The sequence below is a fragment of the Marmota marmota genome, unplaced genomic scaffold, assembly GCF_001458135.2.
Source record: "Marmota marmota marmota unplaced genomic scaffold, marMar, whole genome shotgun sequence".
Taxonomy (NCBI): domain Eukaryota; kingdom Metazoa; phylum Chordata; class Mammalia; order Rodentia; family Sciuridae; genus Marmota; species Marmota marmota.
In genome coordinates, this window is record NW_026000001.1 from 744445 (window position 1) to 763510 (window position 19066).

At 40.6% G+C, this 19066-nt stretch overlaps 1 long non-coding RNA gene across 1 annotated transcript; it reads left to right on the top strand.

The window, feature by feature from the left end:
• The first annotated feature begins 916 nt into the window (after positions 1-916).
• On the top strand, positions 917-5098 carry LOC125618068. Its single transcript, XR_007349285.1, has 2 exons — positions 917-4718; positions 4828-5098. It is a non-coding gene; the product is annotated as an uncharacterized LOC125618068 (long non-coding RNA).
• The last annotated feature ends 13968 nt before the right edge of the window (positions 5099-19066 follow it).

The window sequence follows — 19066 nt, forward strand, 5'->3', positions numbered from 1 at the left end:
CTATCTAAACTTAAGAACTATTCTGCTGCTATCCCAGAATAATATCCTGGAATTTTTATCAGCATTTCATTGGATCTGTAGAACAAGTTGAGAAGAAGGGATGTATTCACAATGCCGAGTCTTCCAATCATGAACATAGAATACCCCCGTCCCAGGCAGCAGGAGATTATCTAACTTTTTGTTCTTAACCAAACTGTAGCTGAAATATGATATCTTAGTGTAGTTTTAATTGGCATTTGTCTTTTGTTGTGGTTAAGCAACTTTTAATAGGTTAAAGTATGTGAAGTTGTCATTTTTATAAGTCAAAATTGACAATTTTGTATAGTTCAAAGTAACATATCTGTTAGTACTGGTGCACAATGGTAATCTCAGCTACTCAGGAGGCTGAGGCAGGAAGATGGCAAGTTTGAGGCCAGCCTGGGCAATAATAAGACCCTGTCTCAAATAAAAATCAAAAGGGCTGGGGAGGTAGCTCAGTGGTAGAGAGCTTGCCCAGAATGCTTGAGGCCTGAGTTTGATCTCCAGCACCACAAAACCCAAAAACATTAGTATATTTAAGAGCCGCTTTACTCAGAGCAGTTTTTGTTCTTTGCTTATTTTTCTACCAGGTTGTTGGTCTTTTTTCTTTCTTCTTCTTAATAATGAATAGTAGGAGATATTTATATTTTATGCAAACTAAACTTCTGTGTGTCATTTGAATTGTGAATTTTTCTAGTTTGTCATTTAATTTTGCCAATGGTAGTTTTTTTAAAAATATTTTTTTAATTGATGGACCTTTATTTATCTTTCTGAGGTGCTGAGGATGGAACCCAGTGCCTCACACATGCTAGGCAAACACTCTACCACTGAGCTACAGCCCCAGCCCACCAATGGTAGTATTTGTGTGTAAATTTTTAAAAATATTTTTACTTGTAGATGGACACAATACCTTTATTTTATTTATTTTTATGTGGTGCTGAGGATTGAACCCAGCGCCTCACATGTGCTAGGCAAGTGCTCTACCACTGAACCACAACCTCAGCCCTATATGTAGATATTTTGGATGTTAACTTTGTCACTTGATTAAGATCACAATTGCCAGATTTATCCACAATAAAGTTACCCCCACACACTTTCCATGCTGTATTCTTTGGAAGCCAGTGGCTACATCCATCTCACAGGAGGGTGGGACTAGTTTATTTATTTATCTATCTATTTATTTATTTATTTTTATGGGTACTGAGGATCGAACCCAGGGCCTCGCACGTACTAGGTGAGCGCTCTACCGCTGACACAACCCCAGCCCCCTGTGTGACCTTTTAATGATGAAAACTGGATTGTATCAAATTTCCTGCTTGTGCTTTTGGATGGCTGCCCACTGTGCGCAGAGTGAGAGGTGAGTCTGTGCCTGGCCTGAGAGATCTTGCCTGGGGCAGGAGGTTGGCAAGTTTGAGGCCAGCCTGGCAATTTAGCAGGACTCTGTCTCAAATTGAAAAGTCCAAGGGTCTGAGAATGCAGCCCTTTGAGCAACTCTGACTCCTCCTGAAATGCTCCTTCTCCAGAAAAGTCCTCCCAATCCCAAATCTCATTAGACCTCCCTGTGAAGACCCAGTATTTTTCCTCATGTGGCAAATAGTACCTGGTGGTCACTCAAATCCTTTCTCTTCTTCTTTGGTAGTAATGAACTTGCCACTGGACATGTGATAACCATCTACACTTCATTTCAACCCTCCCTTGAGGTTGGTTGGACCATGTGACAAGTTCTCTTTAGTGGAATTTGACTTGGGATGATGTGTGCCACTCTCTGGAGTGGCCCATAGACATTCCTATGCATGCCCTCCATCCCAAGGACAGGAATGACCCTGTTATGGTTAGGATAAAAGGTGTCCCCCCAAAAGCTGCTGTTAATATTCAGAGGTGAAATAATCAGAGTATGAAAATGGTAACCTAATCAGTCCACCCTAGTTTGATTGGACTAATTTGGTGACAACTGTAGGCAGGTGGGGTGTGCTAGAGAAGCTGGGTTTTTGAGGATGCATGTACACTGGAGGGCTTCGTCTTCTACTTCTTGGCTGCAATGCAACTTTCCTCCGCCTTGCTCTTCTGTCATGATGTTCTGCCTTTCCATGGGTCCAGAGCATTGGAGTTGGCCGACCATGGACTGAACCTCTGAAACTGTAAACCCCAAATAAATTTTTCCTCCTTTAAGTTGTTTTTGTCTGATAGTTTGTCAGACAAACAAATAAATAAAATGACCAAAATAAATAAATAACAACAACAAAAACCCCCAGACTACTACAGGCTCCAAACAGATGACCATGGGAGTGGCATGCAAATGGGTACTACTAGGGTGCTTCGATGACAGCATTGGGCAGGCAGCCCCACCAACCTGGACCCCTGGTCTAAACTGCTCTATGAGGGAGAATCACATCTCTGGGGCCTATTTGTTTCTGCAGCTTAGCCTATGCCAATGTGAACCTTCTAGTTCAGTTCACATGTGATCAGTGGCGAGCAGCAAAAGGCTGAAGGAGTAAAGGGAAGGCTTTGAGTCTGAATGGAAGAGTAGGTTTATTATGCCTTTTGTATATTTCAATGACAACCCGAGAGATGTGGAATAAAATATCCACCCTCACAAATGCAGTGCCGGGAACTTTCCCAAGCTTGCAAGAAGCAAGTACCAGAAGCAAAGAGAAGCCTGAGCTCCAGAGGAGCAGCCGGTGAGCCGGGAGGTTGGCAGCCCCAAGGGCTGGTGATGGGTAGAAGCTTGGTGTTTTGTTGTTGTTGTTCTGTTAGTGACTTCAAAGTAGCATTCAGTGGGGGCTGGGATAAGCTCATTGGTAGAGTGCTTGCCCCACATGCACAAGGCCTTGGGTTCAATCCCCAGCACCACAAAATGAGCATTGACGGTCCTCTGCTAGTCACTCTGCAGAGCTCTTGACTGGCACCTGCTCATTTAATTATCACCTCCTTAGGAGGGAGGTGCTGTTAATGTCCTTACTTTATGAGGAGCCCAAAGCATAGAGAAATTAAGTTACTTGTCTTTGATCTCAGGCTGGAAAGAGATTAGAGGTGAGACTGAACCCAGGACATATGGCTTTCTGAGTCAGTATTCTTAAGGCACCATAAGTCACTACAGTATGCCAGGGTCATAAGTAGAAAGATGAGTAAAAACAGGACCAGCTTTTACCTTGGGAGTGATGGTCCCACATGCCTCCATCAAAACCCACACATCCTGTGTCCCAGCAGGACCCCTGCATTAGACCAGAGAACAGAACTCTGTTCACCTTAATTCATTTTCTGGTGCTATAACAAAATACTCAAGACCAGGTGATTTATAAAGATTAGAGATTTATTTAGCTCACAGTTCTGGAAGCTGGGAAGTCCAAGAACCTGGTTTTGGTCTCTGGTCAGGGCTTCTTATCGCATCTTAATGACAGAGGCATCCTATGGTGAGATAGCAAGGTGCATCAGAGAGAGCTCATAACATTATTTGTGTTATGAATAATGGATTAATTCCCCAAGCCCCCACCATACCATTAATAGTTGATTTAGAGAGTTGTTTCCAAAACCTGAATTCCAGGAACACATCCAAACCACAGCGCTCTTCCTTCTGCTTTCCAAGCTGTCAGTAGCCCTGCCAGTTCAGGTCTGTGGGGGAGGAGGTTTAAATTCTTCTTACTCACTACGTTCTTCCCTTCTGAAGAACTGGGAGTTGTAATATTACTACCAGGCTCTGCCCTACAGCACTACAGCCCCCTGTGCTCCACCTATCCTGGGAAGCCTCCTGGGAATCAGCAGGGTAGTGGCTGTCGTGTGGGAATTGGCCACAGGAGCTACTATTAGAAATAAGTTCAGATTTCCCTTTCTGGAGCTGCAGTTGTGGCATAGGCAGAGAGGAACAGGGATCAGGAACCCTACATTACAGGTGGAGCATCCCTAATCCCAAAATCTCAAATCCAAAATTTTTTTTCTTTCTTTTTTTTATTGGTTGTTCAAAACATTACAAGGCTCTTGACATATCATATTTCATACATTAGATTCAAGTGGGTTATGAACTCCCATTTTTACCCCAAATACCAAAATGTTTTAAAATCCGAGACTTTTTGAGCACTGACATATTGCCGCAAGCGGAAAATTCCACATTATAAAACATTGCTTCATGCATAAAATTATGTGAGATATTTTATTAAGGTACCTTTAGACTCTGAATAAATCATATATGAAACATAAATGAATTTCCTGCTTAGGATCAGGTCTCAGCCCAATGTCTCATTATGTATATACAAATATTCCAAAATGGGAAAATTCCCAAATCCAAGACATTTCTGGTCCCAAGCATTTTGGATAAGGTAGATGCAACCCGTATTTCATGTCCTTGGGATCCTCCAGACATGCATCGTTCTTGTGTCATTCTGTGCATAAGTGCCATATATCACAGCATAATCATCACCACCACATAATCATTGTGCCGTGTTTTTTTTTTTGATCCAAAAATTGGTTTATAACTTTTTATTGTGTAATTGTTGCATGGTATGATTTCATTTGCCAGGAACATATAGGTGCATGTTTCTGTTCTCTTGCTCTGTGATCTATGAGTATATTTCCAAAAGCCAACACACCAGGCTTGTTTAGAGTACCTCAGAACTAATGGTGAACGCATCTTACACGTGGCGTTCATGAGGACCTCGTGATACCAAGAACTGTGGTGCAGAACCTTGGAATACAGAAGATTACATTTTGTAAGTCTATAATTTGTAACACTGTAGTAAATTTTCTCAAGAAATATAGTGATATTTCTACTATAACAAATAAGTTACAACTAATGTGTTAACTTTTTTTTTTTTTCAGACAGGAAAAATGTTCCCTCAACTGTCGGGAAGAAATGATACATGTGAATTTGGACAATTCTATCATTATTTAATTAATTAATTAATTTATTTTTTGTGTGCTACTAGGGATCAAACTCAGGGCCTTGTGGCATGCAAGACAAGCACTCTACCAACTGAGCTATATCCCCAGCCCTGGACTATTCTATTTTAATGTATATTCATGAGTATTCCGTGCATCGTAATCTTGCACCAATGACAGTTTACTAATAAACAATTTTTAAGTAATACTAGCACAGTTTTTAAAAAGAATTTCAAAAATTCATAAAATCTGCAACAATTATGTGGTGAAATATAGTATTCCCCCACAAACATAGGAAAGAGCCCTCAGATTACAGAAAGATGGCAGTAAGAGAATTCTACAGTGTCCCCACTTATCAGAGGTATTGCTTTCTATAGTTTCATTACCTGAGATTAACCATGGTCTGAAAATATCAGATGGAACATTCCAGAAGTAAAAATTCACACTTTAAATTGTGTGCTGTTCTGAATCATGTGATGAAATCTTGCCCTGCTCTGCTCCATCCCTCCCTGGACGTGAGTCATCCCCTCTCCAGCTTGTCCACGCTGTAGAGGTGAACTCACAGCTTTGGCCACTTGGTAGCACTCTTGGCCACCAGATGGACCGTCACAGCATTGTAGCACTCGTGTTCAAGTGCTTCTTATTTCACTTAACAATGGCCACCAACGTTCAGGAGTGGGGATGCTGAGGAGGCACCAGGGCACAAAACATGGAGGGACAGATCCGCCATGGTGCCACGAGGCCATGCTGCAGGACACATAGGAAAAAACATTACATATATATTGTGGTTTGGCACAATCTGAGGTCTCAGGTGTCCACTGGGGGGTTTTGGAACAAACCCCATGGATAAAGGAGGAGGACTCTAATTTCTTGCCTCTGCTTGTTGCCTAAAAGGTCACCTGTGCCTTGAATCTCCACAAGGGGGCAGTCACACACTTGCTTCCAGGCTTCCCAAGGGTGAAAGCCTTGGTTTTCAACTTCATTCAGGAGCAAAAGATGAAATCTAGGGGATAAGTTAGAAATGAGGCCCTGGCACAAAACTAGGGCCCTTGGAGGGTTGCGATCACTTTATAAGAAAGACCAATAAACATCCCCCTGGTTCAAGGAGGTAAGTAGGGAGCTTGACTCAGCAGTGGCTATGGCTGGGAAGAAACAAGATTCCTTGATCTCCAGGCACACAGCCAGGAGCCTAAATCAGCCCATTACGTGGGAAACTCAAGCTGAGAAAGTATCATAGAAATCAATCCCAGGCTGTCTCTCTGCTTTGGGTGCTGCTACGGTCTGAGTGTTGGTGCCTCTCCAAATCCATTTGTTGAAACTTAATCACTATTGGGATGTGTTGGGGGCATGGCATTGGGGAGGTGATCAGAACCAAGGTGGAGACCTCAAGGGTAGGGTGAGACCTGTCCAAGTCTGTTTTCTGTTGCTATAACTGAATGCCACAGATTGAGTAATTTATAGAGAAAACAGGCTTATCGAGTTCACAGTTTGGGAAGCCCAAGAGCATTATGTGGACATCTGCTTATTATCAGAGGGCCCTCTTGCTGGGTCATGACATGGTGGAAGACATCACATAGAAATACAGGGCAAACCAGGAGAACTCAGTTTCACAGCAAAGTCGCTCCCATGATAACCATTAATCCACTAATCTGTTAATCTGTTAATCTGTTAATCGATCCATTCATGAAGTCAGAGCCCACATGACTGAATCCTCTCTTAAAGACCTCCCAGTGGGGATTCCACATGGGTTTTGGAGGATATGCAAATCATGGCAGTGCCCTCACAAAAGAGGCCTCAGAATGCTTTGCTCCTTCCACCAAGAAGATGCCACCTGTCGACCAAAAAGTGGATTATTGCCAGATACCGAATCTGCTCTCACCTTGATGGTGGACTTCCCTGCCTCCAGACTGTGAGGAATGAATTCCTGTTATTCATAGGCTACCCAGTCTACGGGATTTTGTTACTGCAGCCCGAACAAATTAAGACAGGTGCACGGTGGAAGCAACCATGAGCCGGGAAGGAAGAACAACTCCCTCCTAGCAAGCTCACAGACAAAGGAAGAAACAGCTTCCCGTGAGCCAGAAAGGCTCGCACCTCAAGAACATCCCTTCTGTTGTTACCAAACCCAGGTCCAGAAGCTAATCCACCGATAAAGCAGTGTCCGAGTGGGGAGGAGGCTTATTCAGAGGCCCTGGAATGGAGAAGCGGGGGCTCTGCTCTCAGATCAGCCTCTGTACTCTGGGGGCAGACACAGGTAGGAAGAATGAGGGGGGGCCAGGATGACAAAGGGAAGGATGTCCCATCTGAATTCTGGGAACAGGCAGAGACTTGGCTCAGGTGTCACCACTTACTGCTCCCTTGTTTCTGGTCATGGCGGCTGGTGGCGTCTTTAGCCTTGAAGTGGGAGGAGAGAGGCTGAGCACTCTAGAGGGAGTAAACCTGTATTACAGTTCTGGACTGTTTCTCAGTGTTCACCGCGTCCACATGCAGTGCTGAGTAGAATGTGACCCAAGGTTAAGGCAGCAAAAGTGAGGGACACAATATGAAGACGGAGATGCCAGGCCTGTTCCTCCGGTTCCAGTCACCCACTGGGCATCTGCAGCCCAAGTGAAGAGTCTGCGCAAGTTGAGTCCTTGAAAAGTAACCAAGGCCACTGTTAGTCGACATAACCCGTATGTCACATCCGTGTGATCTATGGCAGAGCTAGTTGGGACATGAATACATATTGCCCAGCTCAGTAACTTCCAAAATGAGTGACTTCTAAGTCAATTTCATTCAAGGAAACTACAGGGTTTATTTAGTTTTTTTTTTTTCCTGGTAACATTATGTTTTGGATTTATCCCCCCAAGTTTCAATCCCCAAGGTAACAGTATTGGGGTGGTGGAAACTTTAAGGTGGGGCCTAGCAGGAGATGATTAGGTCATAGGACCTTTGGATGGGATTCATGCCCTTCTCAGGGGAGAGGGTTAAGTGTCATGTGATTGAATTTGTTCTCTCAAGAGAAGACTGTTAAAAAGTGAGGCCACCCCACCCCAGGTGCTTGGTGCTTTCTGCAAGCAGTGAATTCCCTTTCTGCGTCTCTACCATGTTGTGACAGAGTCAGGAGGCCCTCAACAGACACACCAGTACCATGCTGTTTGGACATTCCACTTAGCAAACTCCTAAGACAAAATAAGCCTCTTTTCTTTATTTATTACCCAGCATTGGGTATTCTGTTATAGCAACACAAAATGGACTTGTAACAATGTCCTTTTCAGCAATTTAATATTATTTCAACGTTACCTTGTTAAAACCTTACCGGTTATTATTTTTTTAATATTTATTTTTTAGTTGTATTCGAACACAATATCTCTATTTTATTTATTTATGTGGCGCTGAGGGTCGAACCCAGGGCCTCTCTCGTGCGAGGCAATTGCTCTACCGCTGAGCCACAACCCCAGCCCCCCCTTACTGGTTATTTAGTGTTGGAATACTATGTTCTAATTTCTTTTTCAAATAAAAATGAGAGAGAACAAATAAGGACAGATTGAAAAAGAACAGTGAAGCAAGACTTGTTGTAGAGAATAAAAATATTCAATGCTGTGACAGTATTGTGTCCATCAGGGGCCAATCAGGAAATAGAATCCACACAGTAATTTGAACATGGAAAGTTTAATATACAGCACTATCACCAGGGGATTGGAATAATGGGGAGTCGACTAGTAAAAGTTAAAGAGAGGGCTGGGACTGTGGCTCAGTGGTAGAGCGCTTGCCTCCTATGTGTGAGGCACTGGGTTCGATCCTCAGCACCACATAGAAAAATAAATAAAGTTATTATGTCCATCTACAACTAAAAAAAAAAAAAAAAAATTAAAGAGAACTCTAAAGACAAAGAAATAGCACCTACAGGAAGCAGCCATTACGCTGAGGGCAAAGATAAAGCATACAAGGAAAAGCCTCCCCCAAGACGCGACCCTGAGCTGGTGGAAGGGGGCAAGGCTAAGCACAACGTTTCCTGCGACACTGCAAAGCTACCCAGATATTCCAGGGGCAGCTGCTGGCTGCTGGGCACGACTGGCCACCGTGTGCTCAGGAAGTTGGCAGTGGAGAAACTTTTTCTCATGGCCAGAAGCTACTGTGCGCTGTGCCCCCAGGAGTCTGGTATGGAAAACTTCCTGCCCCAGAGCTGGGCTTTGCAGGCTCTGCCCGAGGAAAACCCTTCCTCCCGAGGCGTCTCTTCGGCGCCCCCTGTTGGCAGGCGCGGCGCAGGGTTTTCAGGAAATGGGCTTCCGAAGGCAGGGGAGCCTGAAGCCAGAGTGAGATCCCCAGCCCAGGGGGGGGGAAATCAAGGCAGGGGAGCCTGAAGCAAGAGTCAGATCCCCAGCCCAGGGGGGGAAATCAAGGCAGGGGAGCCTGAAGCCAGAGTGAGATCCCCAGCCCAGGGGGGGAATCCGCTCCTGGAGCAAGTGAGTTGCTCGTTGGTCTTCTACGCGAGGCTTCAAAGACGGCTGAGGAAATAAAGTTCCATTTTTAATTGTAAGTACTGTTTTTTCAGTGCAGACTCGGTAGTCGATGACTCATGATCTGTTTTGCCCACAGAGATCAGACCGCTGGGATTTGTGAGCGACGTCAGAGTTACAGTAAGAAAGTGGCAGATGACTAGCGGGACCCAGTGGCAGATGAGATCGTGCCAAGATCATTTTCCAGTTGAAGCAGAGCAGGAACATCCCTGCAGCCTTTGGATGAGGCCAAGGTTGGAGACTCACTTGGAGATGCTAGTGGCTCTTTCCTGGACTTCATGTCAAGTAAAGCCTATTGTGTGTCTCTTGCTGTTTCCAGGCCGAGGTCACTGGGAAAAGTAGAGAATCCGGGCCCTAGTGATTGACAGCTCAAGTTAGGAAACAGCAACAACTGCTGAATGCTTACCTGACCCCTGGGAGGTGGGGTCGGTTGCAGTGAGGAGGCTCCTGGCTCAGTTTTCTTTCTGAGAGGTATTAGCACAAACTGAAAACGTTCTCACATTAGTCCCAGGACATAGGAAGACATAGTGATGGCTCACAGGGATTTCTTCTGTCGTCAGAGCCTTCGGAGTTAGGTTTCAAACTTAAATTTGCATGCACAAAGTTTTCATCATGACACAAAAGACTATGTTATCATCTTTGGAGTAAGCAGCTATGGAAAATGGCACAATTATCACCATACTGTTATGTCAGTAGCATACAGCATTTTTTGGTACGTGGACTAAGGAATCTTGAAAACATGTTGTGGGGGGGGCAAAGCTCAGTGCTTGCCCAGCTTCAGGCTCCAGGTTTGATCCCCAGCTACACACATGCACACAAATAAACAAAGAAAATCAAGAAGACTTTTTCTATCTTTAAAATCAGAAAAAAATAATATTCTTGCATTTTTAATTAAAACTAAACTAATCTAGTCTACAAACATACAATAATCAAAAGAGTGGATATGAAACAGCAAACCTAATTGTAAGTGCCATGTAAACTATACAACTTCTCAAAGAAAACCTAAAAGAAAATATTTGGGATCTTAGATTGAGGATAATTTTCTTAGGTATTTCACAAAAAGCATGACCCATAAAAAATGATAAACTGCACTTCAAAATTAAAAAACTTTGCTCTTCAAAATATTCAGTTATGAACATAAAAAAAAAGACACAAACTGAGAGGGCATATTTGCAAAGCAAAAAAAAAAAAAAGTTTGGATCCAGAGTATATAAAGAACTCATAACTCTGTAATAATAAGTCAAACAACACCACATAAAAATGGAGATGCTTTGAAATGATACCTCATCAAAGAAGATATACAGATCATAAATTAATGAATAAAATGTGCTCCAGGGCTGGGGACACAGCTCGGTGGTAGAACTTGTTAGGCATGAACATGCCCGATGCTCTGGGTTCCATCTCCAGAACAGTTCTTAAAATTGATCATATTGAGTGTTGGTATAAAAGAGCAGTCGGAATTCTCATACACTAAAGATAAGAATTTAAAATGGTACAATGATTTTGGAAAAGCAATATGGCAGTTTCTTAAAAAGTTAAACACACAATTCAGCCATTCCACTTCTAGATATTGATTCAAGAGAAATGAGGACAGATGTCCAAACAAGGACTTGCACACAAATATTCATAGTGGCATTATGTGTAAGGGCACAACAATGGAGACAACCTAAATGCCCATCAACTGGTGGCTGGATAAACAAATTGTGGTGTATGGATACAGAAGAATACGTCTCACAATTTTTTTTCTTTTGGTACCAGGAATTGAACCCAGGGGTGCTTAATCACTGAGTCACATCCTCAGCCCTTTTTCTATTTTTTATTTTGAGACAGGGTCTCTCTAAATTGCTGAGGCCGGCTTTGAACTTGTGATCCTCCTGCCACAGCCTTCCAAACTGCTGAGATGACAGGTATGTACCACTGCTCCTGGCCATACTTCTTGCAATTTAAAAGTAATGAACCACTGATACAAAGTAGTAATTGACAACAAATTAATTGAAGAGATTACAAATCCCGAAACAGATCTAAGTGTGGCTAGGACTTTTACATATAGTCAAATGCACTTTTTTAAAAAAAATTTTTTTTAGTTGTTGATGGACCTTTATTTAATTAATTTATTTATATGTGGTACTGAGAATCAAACACAGTGCCTTACACGAGCTAGGCAAGCACTCCTCCACTGAGCCACAATCCAGCCCCTCAAATGCACTTTGGATGTAGTTCTATCATTTTTTAAACCAAAACATAGTCTCTTGGAAGCACTACCACAACTCAGAAGAGCCCCCTCACCCTAAAAATTTGCCTCCTGCTGTCACATTATAGCCAGCCCCTCTCCCCAAGACCTCTCCAAGAACCTGTCTGTTCTCTAAAGTTTTGCCTTTTCCAGAATGTCATATAAATGGGACCAACAGCATGGCGTCTTTGGGGTTTGACTTCTTTCACTTAGCATAATGTGTTAGAGATTAAAGGATTAAAAAAAAGTTTAAAAGTTTAGTAATTGGGGTCGTGTTGTAACTTGGTGGTAGAGCGCTTGCCTAGCATGTGTGAAGCACTGGGTTCGATTCTCAGCACTGCATATAAATGAATAAATAAAAAATAAAGATCCATCGACATCTTAAAAAATGTTTAGTAATTTGTCACATTTTGGAAGAAAGTAATTGGACAAACTATAAAAGGTATATGATCTTTGATTCAGAAGCCCCTGGAATCTGTTCCCTCTTGGGACACAGATGGCCGGAAGATATCAGAAGCTGCTAAGGTCATGTTCAGAGACCTCAGGTGCCAATCTGAAGCAGCCAAATGTAAGGAATAATAATAATAATAAAGAGGAGACAGAGAGACAAGGTGTAGAGGCAGGGAAGGTGGCAGAGTGGCTCCTTGTTTAAGTGACCATGTTTATCTATATCAATAGGTTACATTAGGTTATTAGTACCATAACCACATTACTGTTTATATATAGTTACATTTTTATAGTTATAATATGTAATGTTAGGAAAGTCCATTGTCTGTTAGGCGGGCAGATCCAGGAGCACTAGAGCTTGGTAAAACCTTGTAGTTATCTAACAAACAAGTTCCTTTATTCCCAGGAGTTGCATGGAGGGCATTACCATAGCAACCGGGCATCCTATGCCTTTGCACAGAAACTTTCCCAGGCACCAAGCATGCCACAGCCCTGAGGTCATCAGGGACCCTAATCCCAAACACAGCTCCCTTTTCTTTTTTTTTTAAAGCCTTTTGGATAAATTATATATATAATTTAATGTTGGTGGAGGCAAAAATAGGGTAAACATTGGCAACATCAAGCACAACATAATAATTCCAACATTAATAAGTATCCACCTATAAATAATTGTTTGACACCAGTAAAGTTGGATAACCACAAAGTTAGCCAATCCAATAAGTCTAAACCTCCATCATCTTATTGGACCTTATCAATGATATCTTTAAAGTAATCTAACTTCTTTGAAATAGAATTACTATTATCACTTAAGTTAAAGCAACACTTATTATTAAGCTCCTGACAATCTTTTATGATATAATAATAACAAATAATTAATTGCAGCCCAATTTTAAAGTATGGCTTGATGATGTTGTTTTTGTTCTTTATTAAGTATATTGATAGTCATAGAGGTATGATTGGTATTTTTTACCATAGCACAGGACAGTTTTATAGTTGTTTTGTAAGCCCCAACAACTAGTCCAGGCATACCCACTAAGGAAAATGCCAAAGCTTTAAATTTTGTCTTAGAAAGAAGGTTTACTGAATCCATCACAGTTTTCATCAAGGGGAGTAGACCTTTAGGAATACGTTGCACAGGATGGTGGGGATGGCAAGAACACAGTTAGTCTGCTAAGACAACAATGGGTACTATGAGGCATTTTTGTAGGTATAATAACAATTTTAGCCAAGTGAACCCAGATACTATAATGGGTTTTAGAAGTCAAGGAGTCTGAGTGTACTGAATTTCCCACTGCTGGGGTACAACAACAGAACAATGGTATTATTAAGGTCAAAGTGTTTACAGAGTTTTGTGTGAGTGTAGCGGTAAAGCAGTAACTAAGTTTTTCGGAGTCCTTTTTAACCTCATTTGAGCCAGCCGCTGTTGAGCTGGTGTTGTTATTGATTTTCTAACCCCTCGAGTCACTGGAAGTCTGGTATCTTGGGATCCTCTTTTAGCCTATCTTCCCTTTTGAGGAGAGTGATCATGGTCCTTTTGTTTGGTGGGTTTCTCCTCATCTATAATCAAATGAAACTTGGGGGTCAGGTTGTGAAGTCCCTGATGTCCATTCATAACTGATAGGTCTCACACTCCGTGCTGGAATCCAAACTGGACCTGTTGGTGTGAGCATAGCCGTCTATCCTTTTCCCCATGGAACCAGAGGCATAGGGTCCTGTCATCCTGGGTCTGTTTGGGAATAAAATGTCTATCCAAAGCAGATGACTAATTGTGAGTATTAACTTTGTATTATATGTTGAGTGCATAAACTGTAAACAAAACAATATTTAAAGCATTATTTATATGAGAGAGGCTAGTTCCCCTTTTTTGTTTTATTTCAAAAGGCAAGATTTAATGGGCTGGGATTGTGGCTCAGTGGTAGAGTGCTCCCCTAGCACGGGCGGGACCCAGGTTCCATCCCCAGCACCACATAAAAATAAGGCATTGTGTTGTGTCCATCTATACCTAAAAATTTTTTTAAAAAGGCAAGATTTAAGAGTATGATGTGTTTGTTTAACCAAAGTCTGTTCAGTAGGATTATGAGAAATTTTATGATTTAAAATTATATTTTATTGATTATAAAATTGTGTAAAAGCATGAGATGTATATGTAGGGGCATTATTTGTTTGTAAATGAATAGGCTTATCCATGTGGCAAAACAAAATAATAAATGAAAACATGTAAGTAGATCCTTATTAGACTTTGGTAGCCCAAATGAACCCAGAATAAGTATCAATAAAAACATGAAGAAAGGAGTAGGGACGAAAAGGAGGGAAATGGGTAACATCCATTTGTCGACATGTATTAGAAAGTGGGCCTCGTGGATTTACCGATTTTCACATAGGGCCCTGAAAGGTGAGAACAGTTGTTGACTATAGCATGAACCTGTTGAGAAGAGATGGAAAACAGTTTTATTAGTGATTGAGCATTTTGATGAAAAAATCCATGGGATTTCACAGCATCTGAAAATAAAGGACAAAGGGATTTCACAGCTTTATCAGGATGAGTGTTACCTTCCATCAAAGGCCCAGGAATCTTGGTGTGGCTGCATATATGAGTAAAGAAGATAGGAGACTATGGCCCAGTAAAAGAGTTTGAAGGGTTAAAAAATAATAATAAGTTGGAATTTAAACAAGGACATTACACAGATACAAAAATAAGAGGAACAAGTTTAGTAATATATTGAGAATCTGTAATAATGTTTAAAGTAGTAGAAAATAGTCTTAGCACCAGGACAACGGCAGGTAACTCAGCTTGTTGTGGAGAGATTTGAGGTAGGGCATAATAGTTAGTCCATTTATCGTTAATAAGAACAGATATTATTCCTCTTTATTTACCTCTATTTGTATATATCTTTAATCCATTTATAAGAGGAATGGTAGAAATTAAGGAAGAAGGGAAATGTATAACCTGATATAACAAACAGAATTGTCCATCATGAGGCATGTGAAAATCAATTGGTGCTAAAAAAATTGTTAATAAAACTTGATAGTAAAGGAAGAACTGTAAATATTGGAGATACAAATTTTTTTATAAGTAAGGTATAAAACATGAATGTCCATGCCTATTAAGGATAAATTATTACTGTTATCCTATTAAGGATAATAGTAAGAGGTAAAATATCACAGCCTGAAAAATGAGGACAATATAATTATTTTAATATATATATATATATATATATATATATAATTTTTGGTTATAATAGTAACTACTGTTGTAAAATCATAGTGTGTTTTAACAAAAACTATCAAAGACAATGGCACATTAGATATTGAAAGTTGATCTACCATTATTGTTGATAATCCTTATAAATTTTTTGTAAAGCCTTTTTTAAAGAAGGAATTAAATAAAGAAAGGAGGCAGCGTTCTGTTTCTTTAACAACTGGAAAAAATGAGAGATCAGTTTGGCATCAGTTGTAATTTTTAATTTATGTATTTAAGAAACTATATGCAGATTAATTTTTATGTTAAATTTAATTTACTTATTTTAATTGTAATATAAAGACATAAGAAAAGCACGATTAATACTATTAATCATCCCTGTTTTGTTTAAGAAAAATTTTAGAAGTAATGGATATTATATTTTAGATATTTTTTAGAAATTAAGATTTTATTGTTTGGTCACATAGAAAAACCCATAAGTTAGAACCTTAAAAACATTTATATTTTTGATTACTTTGTATGAATTAGGTTATTTTTAATTTAAATTAAAATTTTTATTTATGAGTGCTCATTTGCTTAAATGTCAATTTTGATATCAGGTACATGATATATAGATATAAAACAGGCCTGTAAAATTGGAAATTAGAAATCTTAACAGGTATCATGGACACTGAAATCAAGAGTTTCAGGTTAGCTGGCATTTTTGTCATTGATACTTATCAGACTCATCACCAACATAACTGCATTTATATCTTTTTAAGGATTTATTAAATAAATTTTGAATGTATTTGAGAGTCAACTCTGGGAAAATTGGCATTTGGATAAAGACAGAATGTAAAAACCTTTACACTTAGATAAAATCAGATTGATCAGAAAAATATATCAACTTACATAGAATACTTAAAAACTTACATTATCTTAATACTAAGTTTTTGTTTTGTTTTTTTTTTAATCAGGTCAGAGTGTACTTTTGGCTTAGATAAGAGTAAGTTGGAAGACTGTGAAATTTTTAAGAAAAAACTTTTTTTAAAAAGAAAGCTTTGTACATTTAGAATGTTTTTACTTTTTTCTTTCTGTGACATTAGGGAGGAACTGGTCAAGAAAGCCAGCTGAACACAAGATAAGACAGCCAGCCAAGCAGTTTCCATCTAAAAGAGACACTTTTTTTTTTTTTTGCCTTAACTGGTTTTTCATAAACCTGGTAAAACTTGTAGGTCTTATAATCTACATTTTAAATATAAGGCTAGGAAAATTAGAGATCTAACAGAAGTTAAAAGTAAGTAAAACTGTTGTAACCATTTTTTTAAATAAGATAATTCTCTTAAAGTATGGTGCTATAGTTTACATTTTTTTTGTGTAGAGTTGTTTTTTCTTTTTGTTTTAAATCTTGCAAATCTTGTAACAGTTTCCACATATGGTTGAATATACCTAATGATTTGTTGTGGATTGGAAAGGACAGAGCATGGTAGCCACAGGGAGCTTTTGGACACTTGTTTATTTTTGTTTCCTTTGCCCCAGACCAGGGTGGCCTCTTGAGACCATGCTTAAAGCCATACCATTAAAGTATTTATTACCTGATATTAGTATTTGTGTTCAGTAATTCTGTAATTGACTGTTCATTTAAACAAAGAATTAATTTCGGTCTACTGTACAGTAACTGATAAGCATGTTTTAATGACAGTAGAGTCAAACCTTGTATTTCCCCTTTCATTTAAAGGTTGTAACTCTTTAAATACAGCAAAAGGTAACTGTTCATATTTTGGTTGGTTAGCAGAATTTATCTTAATAGGACAGATAGGTAAGTTCTGAGACTCCCCTTCCCCGACAGCTTGTCGCAAACACTCAGTTAACTGGGACCTAGCTGGGGGCGGGGCGGCTGCCACAGCTGGCCACAGAGGCGATGGCAGTGAGTTAGTTAGAGGAGTCACATGCATGGGAGGCTCCAGGACAGCTCAGGGAAGAGTGTTGTTGCCAGGACTGTGCCACTGCTGTGGGGGGGACGGCAGGGGATTTGAAGGGGGCACGTAGCGACGCACAGAAGGAGAAAAGCAGGCAGGTTGATAAATATAGGTTTTTAGCAATTGTATCTCTACAAAAAACAAGTTTGAAGCACAGGAATAGAAGTTCGTGGCTTCTCATGTAGTGTTTCACCTATTTTCTCCCAGCCTTTCAAATTTAGTGTGCCACTTTCTGGATAAAAAGGACAACAAGAGCTTATCTCATTGGCAAGGCAGTAAGATCAGCATTATTTATGGTATGTCCAGCCTTATGACACAGGAGAGAAAGCTTGGCCTGATGACGCCGTTGAGCGTCAGATAGAGAATTACCCAAAGCCTAATGATTAGGGTACCAGCCCATGAAAGAGACAAGTTTCAAAAGCCTGTTCCAGGCAGAAGTTCCCCAACACCTGTCAACATCCAGAAGGGTCTCTATTAAGGCAGATTTTATTGTCCCAAACTCTCTGTGGACTGGGAGGCTTTTGGGGAGAGAACTCTTCTCATGCCCCACGTTGGGCGCCAGGTGTAAGGAATAATAATAATAATGAAGAGGAGACAGAGAGACAAGGTGCAGAGGCAGGAAAAGTGGCAGAGTGGTTTTTTGGTCCAAGTGGCCACGTTTATTTATACCAATAGGTTACATCAGGTCATTAGTACCATAACCACATTACTGTTTAGAGTATTAGTAAGGCTGTTCATCTTGTAGTTACATTTTATAGTTATAATATGTAATGTTAGGAGTCTTGTGCAGTTCTCAAGAAAGTCCATTGTCTGTTAGGTGGGCAGACCCAGGAGCACCAGAGCCTGGTGAAACATTGTAGTTATCAAGCAAGTAAATTCCTTTATTCCCAGGAGTTATGTCCTAAGATTAAGGTGAAGTTGATAAGACTCTGGCATGGAGGGCATTACCATAGCAACCGGGCATCCTATGCCTTTGCACAGAAACTTTTAAGGCACCAAGCATGCCACAGCCCTGAAGTCATCAGGAACCCAAACACAAAACCCCTGTGGGGGGCCGTCGGGCTGAGTGACCAGCATTTTCCTTCCCTGATCAGTTGAGGCTCTGTCGGTCACTTCCAGTGATCTGGCCACATTCAAAGTGGCCCTAGACAAGTGCCTCAATCCTTGAAGTAGCAGAAAGTGTCTTCATATGTTGGCATGCCTTCCTGCAGTCCCGTGGATCGAGCTACGCTCACCTGTTCCTTTGTGATATTACCCCTTTACCCTGTTTGGGATAGAATGTTCCCTGGAAACGCCCTTTGTGTGTCCCCTTCTCTTGCTCTGCCTTTGGGTGTGGCCTTCCTAGATGTCAGTCAACCTGCTGACAGCACACATCATGAAGTTAGACTCAGCCCCCTGAAACCTGACCCCTGGCCTCATTTGAATAGCTTCTCCTCAATAAAAGGGGTCAGCACTCTCTCTTTCTGCAGATCCTTAAGGTCAGAGGAGCCATCAAAGGACCCCCAAAGAAAAAGGTATCTCTGTCTCTTGTGAGGTTATTTCATGAAGCCCAGTTCCCCTGGAATGACCCTGAGTATTTTTGTTACTGGGAACGCAACAACCCCTACAGCCAAATATGGGATAATTCAAGCTTAAATAAGAAAAACAATTGCAAAAGATTAAAAAATCATCAAATATATTTAAAGTCACAACATCATAATGATTTTTTAAAATTTTTATTAATTTTTAATTAGCTTTTGCAGTGCTAGAGATGGAACCTGGGGACTTGCGTATACTAGGCAAGCGCTTTACCACTGAGCTCCAGCTCCAACCCCTCTTAGTTTGACAAATAATCATATATATTTAT